Below are 7,486 nucleotides of genomic sequence, written 5' to 3'. Positions count from 1 at the left end.
GTGTGTGACGTCACGGGGTGGGGAGGGGAGGGAGCCAACACAGCCGCGTCCACAGCAAGATCCAACAGTGGTGACTTGGACAAGGACGTGAGCAGACGAATAGGTGAGCACTCCTAAACGGTATTAACACAGCTAACCCAAGGATTAATAACACCGATTGTAAGTAAAAGCTGTGTGGTTTGAAAGTATTTTAATTTCTTAGCGATTTTTGAAAATCAGGAAATACTTGTACAATATTTTAACACACTAGTTCAAATATTTTAAACTATTCTTGTAGGTAAATTGACTATGTATTGTTTAAAATTCTTTTTAAAAAAAGTTTGTGGATTTTGAAATCGGTTTCAAGGATTTGTAACTTCATAAGTAAAAGCTACCTTTTATATTTCTCATTAGGTTTTTTTAGGAATTTATAAAAATTTTTTGTAAGTATAATTTTTGCAGAATATATTTAAAAAAAAAACCTGATAAGCCTTTCCCAATGTTAACGATAATAATTTTGATTCTATGGTTTGAAAACGCATTTCAGTATAGTTTGTAAAGGTTTTTGATTTTTAGGGATCTTTTTTCTTTTCTTTTATTTTGCTAATATATTTGTTGAAACTATAAGAAAACATGTTTCATTAATAAAAGTCCATATATCTACCTATCTACTTCAAAAATAAAATCAAAATTCATGTTTTCGGCCCCTGGACTATATTGTTAAGACAATAATAATTTTTTGGACTATTTGACTGAGGTATGTAAAAAACCTATTATTGTCTTCAAAAATAAATAGATAAAACACATTTCTCTCTATTTTGCACTTTGTTGAAAATGAACCAAAAACGCAATATTAAACTTTAAAACATATCTTCTAAAATAATTTTATCACGCGAATGATTTTAACTCTTGATTTAATGCCAGCTTGAATGTACAAGCCTATTTAAGTACAATACAAAATTATAAGAAACCATTGTTTCAAAACTATTTGGCTACATTAAAAATTGCGTCCACACAGTATACTTTAAATACCAAACTGTCTAAGGAGGACCATCTTATAATGTTCAAGTTTACTATGGAATGCATCGTTTATCCGATATGAAATGTTTACTAATACATTAATCATCCACAAAGCTATTTTTTATTCTGCTTCATTTAAGCTAGAGGGTAAAATTTAACACGTTTTTTGAGAGGAACCAATCAAACATTGAACCCCAAATAAATATCAAAACATGATTATTCTGCAAATGAAATATATATTTAGCATTTCCTTCTATCTCGATAAGATGTATATTTTTCGTTGAGATCAAAAGAACCAGACTTGACGAGTAAGGAGAAATTTGGCATCAACAGTAGCTGCTCCCAATCTTCCGACCCAAATAGAAATGTCGTGGCTGGAGTTTTAGAGTTTTGGCAGCGTTTATTTTGTTAGCGTTTTATTTCGTGTCGGCTGACATTTTTGCAATATTAATTTATTCGTTGGACGATTAATGAATGTAAAATTAACGATTGGTTTCGTACGATTTAATAAAAGATTTAGCTAAATTATTTGTGAACAGACTGTAATCTGTGACCAAACAAGTTTCATGTGCGATTAATTTGGTTGTGAGAAATAAAAATAATGTATCCAACTTTCTCAACGATGTACAAATTTACAATAATGTCTGAGGAGTGGCTGGGCAGAATTACTGTACCAATTTTTTGTATGTGGGCGTTTCTAGTATCTATTCATCATAACACAATATGTTTATGATAAATGAGATATGTTTATAAATTAAAAGCCATGAAGCAAGTTAAAATAGATATCATGATTTTTCGTCAGGGTTAATAAATAATGATTTTTAAGTCTTGTAACGTGTAATACAACAGGATAACGTGCTCTAGTTTTCCCTTAATTTACTTAAAATCATTCCTATGATAAGGGTAAAATCTATCTTGAAAGTTTTGTTATAGCATTAAAAGAAGTTGACTTTTGACTAAAACCCACAAACTTTCAATTGCATTTTATAATAGTATAGATAATCACGAAACATTTTCTGCAATCTAGAAGACATAAACAATACATAAACAAAACATAAACAATAACAAACATTCAAAAGACATTAATTTAAAAAGCTGAATATATATAAAAAATTCGAAAGTGTCAATCATATAAGTAAATCAACCAACCATATTACAATAGATAAGCATATTGATAAGCTTTTCAACATTTTATTTGGGGTTTTTTACTGTCAACTAAGTATATGTACACATTCCAAAATGTTAATTTTATGTCAAATGTTGACATTCCATCTACTGGAAATCAATTAGGTAGTCAAATAGAAACAAAACAGCAACGCCTTTTTAATTGGATGGACCCTAAAAATGGGAGAAACCCTGGGGGAATACGCTGAACCCAATCTACAATTTCTTAATTCCTGTCATCGTTAGTGTTGGCCTTAAGTGCTAATTTCATATTGTGTTAAGATATATTGATAACAGGTAAGTAATAGTTATTGTAGCTAGTAAGCAAACATTAAATGTTGCATTAAATCGTAAAACTTCACGGTTACGCTGCACAAACTGCTTTAAACCCTATAAAACAACAACATTAAATATTGATGAAAACAAACGTCAACCATTAATCTTATATATTAAACAACTTTTGCAGAACTTATGACAGCTAGCCTGACCGATTACTACAGGACCGAATTACAAGCGATTTGTACCAAATGAAAGATATTTCCCTGTAGATGTGCAGAATTCCTTTTTAAATTAAAATATACAAAAAAATAAGTACAAAAAATAAATAAAAAATTTAAAAAAATTTGCATCCGCCTTATGGGTTGCTATGTTGGTGATGAAATAACAAAAAATTACTAACAGAAAATCAAAACAAATGGAAGAAATTCCGATCAAATGTTTTATTTACAGTGTGGGGTAAAAATATATAAAATCGTACAACACATACTTTTGGTCGAGTTTGCGACCATGGGGCGAGCTCTAGTTTATTATGAACCTAGAAATGATAAATCACCAATAATTGAACAACTTTGAATTTTATGAGGGAGGACAGACTCAAGGCCACAACCCTTTCAATATTATTGGACTGTGGGAATTCGATAATAAAGTATTTTGTATTTGTGAGTAAACAAATAATATCACCGGGAATAATCAGAAAGGTTTGTAAGAGTCTTTCTCTAATAAACAAGGTCCACCCCAAGTTAACAGTGTTGGCTATTCTTGGCTAAGTATACAATGTAAATGTTTACTTCTTGAACTGTTGAAACCACAACACCGTACTCCTGGCATATTGTTCTAAAGAACCTATCCGCTGTAGTTCTAATAGCTAAAACTAGTATTGATAAAGAAAATAAATCGACTTACCATGTACCTAGTACACAGTAAATATTTCAATTCCTTAGTTACGATGGAACTTTCATAGCATTAATGTAAATCTGGCCTAATTAAGTGAATATGGTTAAACTTTATCTCTAATTTGAATTTATGTAGAACTTCAATAATAAAACAAAGTCAATTGCGTAGAAACACAAACACTTCTAAGCATAACAAAGTCAAACATTTTTTTTAAAACTATTCTCTTGTGAAATACAAACACAAAAATGAACTTTATGAGACACACATACCAAGGACATTATTTTAGAAAAGCGCTTACAACTTAAAAATTAAGCCTTAAAATATTGAAGAAACAACTCGACTGGAAACAAATGTTGTCACTGTATTTACTCAACAACAATGTAAGAACAGCTGATAGTTTACTTACAAGTTTACCAACATAGTTAACACAGTTAGATAGTAACAAGAATAGAGGTTTGACCCCTTAAAAAACTTTAAAATACTTTGAATTACGCAGAGGTGCTTTACTACTACAGGATACGCCTTGAAAGTTGAAAGTTATATTTTCAGCAGATACATAGCAGCTGTAGCACTGTAGCAAGATATAATTCAAATACTACATTTCCCTATTACAAATTAGTACACCATTTTGTTGTGAAAGCAAACCAATTGAAAGGTATTGTATTCAGCACTCATACAGTATTGCCCTGTTTACAAACTAACTACACATGCGTTTTACAGAAATTTCAATTGACAACATATCTTACCTAACAAAAATATATTATTGTTGTATATCATGTTGAAACAATAAAGATTTTATAAAAACCCAGTTAAGCTTTTACTATATACACGTTTATTACTAGAAACGGTTATGTATTGACGGTTTGACTCAAATATGGAAAATGCAGATATATAGGAACTACTAATTCTATGATGAAGAGTAGTACTTCGGGGGTTTCGGGACTGTTATGTTCAGCTGATGAGAGTTACATATTTTATTATCTAACTTCGATAAAAACAGTAAAAAAGTTAAACATTTTAATTTTTCTTTATTTACATTTGTTCCATGTTTACACTTAAATATATTTTTTTTTATTTTACTTTGCAAGTCACCTCAATCAAATTTAAATCAAGAAAGAATTATTTAGTAAATTCTAAATCAGGGTAACATTGAGATTGCATGATTAATGACATCTTATGAATCTTTTTTACAATATCTTTAAAGAACACATTTTTGGGGTGATGTCACTCTGTTTCCGTCATACAAAATCTACTTGACCAACTAAGATTTTAAATAGACAAAACCTAACTATTTAGGCCTCTGTCCCAGGTTTGACTTTAGGACATAAATATGAATGACATAGGTATTAAAAACCCCAGTTGTAATATTTGTTTTGTATAGGCCTATGTTTGCTCTATTTTATATCGTGTCAAAACACCATCTTAAATTTATCAAACAGCTGATTGAACTAAACTAATCAATGTGGCAGGAGTCGTTTATAATCAATGTTCGTTAGCGACGCAAATTCATACGCTGGCTTAAAAACACATTCTACTCTTCTCCTCTCTTACCCCGTTGCGAAGCATGTAAAATAGTACTAAGTTAGTTTTTACATTATTATTTTCCTTTTATGCTTTTTATTGGACCACTTTAATCAGTTTCTTATAGTGTTATTCTTTCCATGCCTTATAATTAATCGTTCGGATATTTATTTGTTCCTCCGAGATCACTTTCCCTTTTCTCTGTCCGCTGATCTTAATTTTTATTTTGGCCCTTCTTCTTTAAATATGTATTACCTTGTGTTTTGTTCATCAAAATCTCTAATGTAACGTATTTCTAACTATCCTCTCGTCTTATTTTATTTCTGGAATCCACTTTGTCTGCTGTATAATGTCCTTAGACTGATTCTGACCATTGAAGTTATGCTTACATGACCAACTACGCAAGTTAGTTTTTTCCTTGGTGTTTGTGACAGGTCCTGTACAGTCGAACTCAAATGCAAGCATTTTGTTTAGTGTATGTTGTGATAGTATTTTCTAAATTTTTAATAAACTGTCCATTACTGTGGTAAATTAATTTTACCATGAATATGTATACAACTGTGTTATAAAACGATTCTTAAATGTACGGATAACTGAGGCGTAGCAGCAGGCCTCGAATTGGTTTTAAGTTGAGAAATATTAAAATTGTGTTCAGTTTGAAAATGGACCCAGCTAGCAGTGACAGTTAATCTTTTAATTAACAATCCGAGCAACTACTAGTTATATGCAACAAAGTTACACAAAGAATTACTCTCATCCCATACGTTATGAACTTTCATACTAGGCTTCAACTACGCATAAGATGCTCTTTGATATACTGTTTGATTAAACATAATGTACCATAGTTTTCTGGGTATTGCAAGTGGAACCGAATTTGAACCCAGATGACACTCTTATCATGGCCCTATATATAAATGATTTCCAACTAAAGGTTGACGACAAATACTAACAACAATAGGGTTTGAATTGTTCACTTTAAAAACGCTTCGTCAATAGATACTTATGGATTGAATAAAAATAATGTTAACTATATAAGCATAGTTGAACGTATAGTTAAAAATACCGATGAAATTTTAAAATTTAAGAATCCATAGTGTTATACATTTTTGGAATGCTCTGAAGCGTATTACTCATTTTCATTATCGATCCGTATTACTTATTTGGTATACGGTAAATAAAACACTTTTTGATAAAACACTTCAATCAATTCAAAACTACATATTTGATAGCGATTTTTTTATAGGGACCATAACCACTGACTTTTAAGAGTGAAAGTAGACTACTCGTCTATCGTCTTACTGTTTTATAGTTATATAGTAACATTCTATTCTGTTTTTATAATAATAAGACAGATTTTTCTAAAACTGTCATGTGTGTTGGTGACATTCGAGTCCACTAATGCTGACCAAATTATTTTCCCCTTATTTTGTGAATGATAGTAGCTTATATGTGGATAATTTTAAATTAGATTGGCATATTTAACTTTTTTGAAATAACAAAACACAAATAGGAAAACAAAAATAAAAACTCCCTCCATCTTAACCTGGCAGAACCGACAGTGAAATTGACATGTTTTTTCAATATCCAGAAGTATAATAAATCTATAATGAGTATGTTTAATATTGACTATTGACAGTTTACTCCATTCCCGTGTTCAACGTGTCACAATTTTCATAATCAAAATGGACGTAGTTCAACTGAGGCACCGACAGAGTGTTCTGATTTAAATTACAGATTCATTTAGAATTCACCTACTTTTAACCATCCATAATGATAGAACGGCTGTAGCATCTTTTATCCTACATCAACTATCTCAGTAACAAAAACTAGGGATAAAAATATAATTTTAGTCAAGCGTACTTTATGAATCACTCTTTCAAATATAGTCTTTTAAAATGAAATAAATCGTCTACATCTCCACAGATGGGATATCTACATCAGTACATCCAAAAGTCAATTCTACGTATTTTAAAAACTAAATCCTTCCACATTTAAACCAAAACAATAGTGAAAGTAAAAGTGGTCATTAACGTTATAGGAACATTATACCCTATACAACCGCGGGTTGGGCGAGGGGACGCCCTTGGGCTATTTTGAGGGGGAGGAGGTGTCATGATGACCCTCAGTAGGCCATTGTAGCTCAGTCCCTCGCGATAGTCGCTCCCACTCTTCTCCACAGGTAAAGTGTGACCTACTAACATTTCAGATGCACAGTGCACCTAAAGATTTGATACAAAGTTCCTTTTGGAAAACATTTATTTTATTTTTCCAACATCTCCTTAAAGCTGTCAAAACGTGTTTATGGAAAAACGCCCGCTTTTCCCTTGATTCAGTTCTTAAACGTTAATGTTGTGTTTCTGTCAGTCCATTGACGTGTAAATATCTTAGCTGACTTCTCATCTATGGATTATTTGTAGCAAATCTTTGATTGAAAACCCTTGTTTGAAATTAAGCATCCCACAGAGTGATTAAATATCATTATCATTATTAGTTGTCGTTACTGAGATAGTTAAAGTGACATAAACTGTTATATTTAAAATAAGTTCTTTAACTATGGCTTGGCTTAAAAAGTCAATAGAACGGCGATCATGATAAATTTGCAGCATAATTTGACGGAGCCTCAATCAAA

At 31.2% G+C, this 7,486-nt stretch overlaps 1 protein-coding gene across 8 annotated transcripts in view; it reads left to right on the top strand.

Moving 5' to 3' along the window:
* LOC128987657 (uncharacterized) overlaps positions 1–7,486 on the top strand; it is a 28,758-nt gene continuing 21,272 nt past the window's right edge. For 5 of the 8 annotated variants that reach the window (XM_054408621.1, XM_054408623.1, XM_054408620.1 and 2 more), the window contains exon 1: positions 1–103. The gene's annotated coding sequence lies outside the window, so the exon portion shown is untranslated. Of the gene's footprint in view, positions 160–6,903; positions 7,037–7,486 lie in introns of those variants that run through there. The other 3 variants (XM_054408624.1, XM_054408617.1, XM_054408618.1) reach the window with 3 other exon arrangements.

The sequence above is a fragment of the Macrosteles quadrilineatus genome, unplaced genomic scaffold (assembly GCF_028750875.1).
Source record: "Macrosteles quadrilineatus isolate MER2022 unplaced genomic scaffold, UCM_ALF_1.0 Scaffold_2__2_contigs__length_208266976, whole genome shotgun sequence".
Taxonomy (NCBI): domain Eukaryota; kingdom Metazoa; phylum Arthropoda; class Insecta; order Hemiptera; family Cicadellidae; genus Macrosteles; species Macrosteles quadrilineatus.
This window is presented reverse-complemented; position numbering and strand designations above follow the sequence as displayed.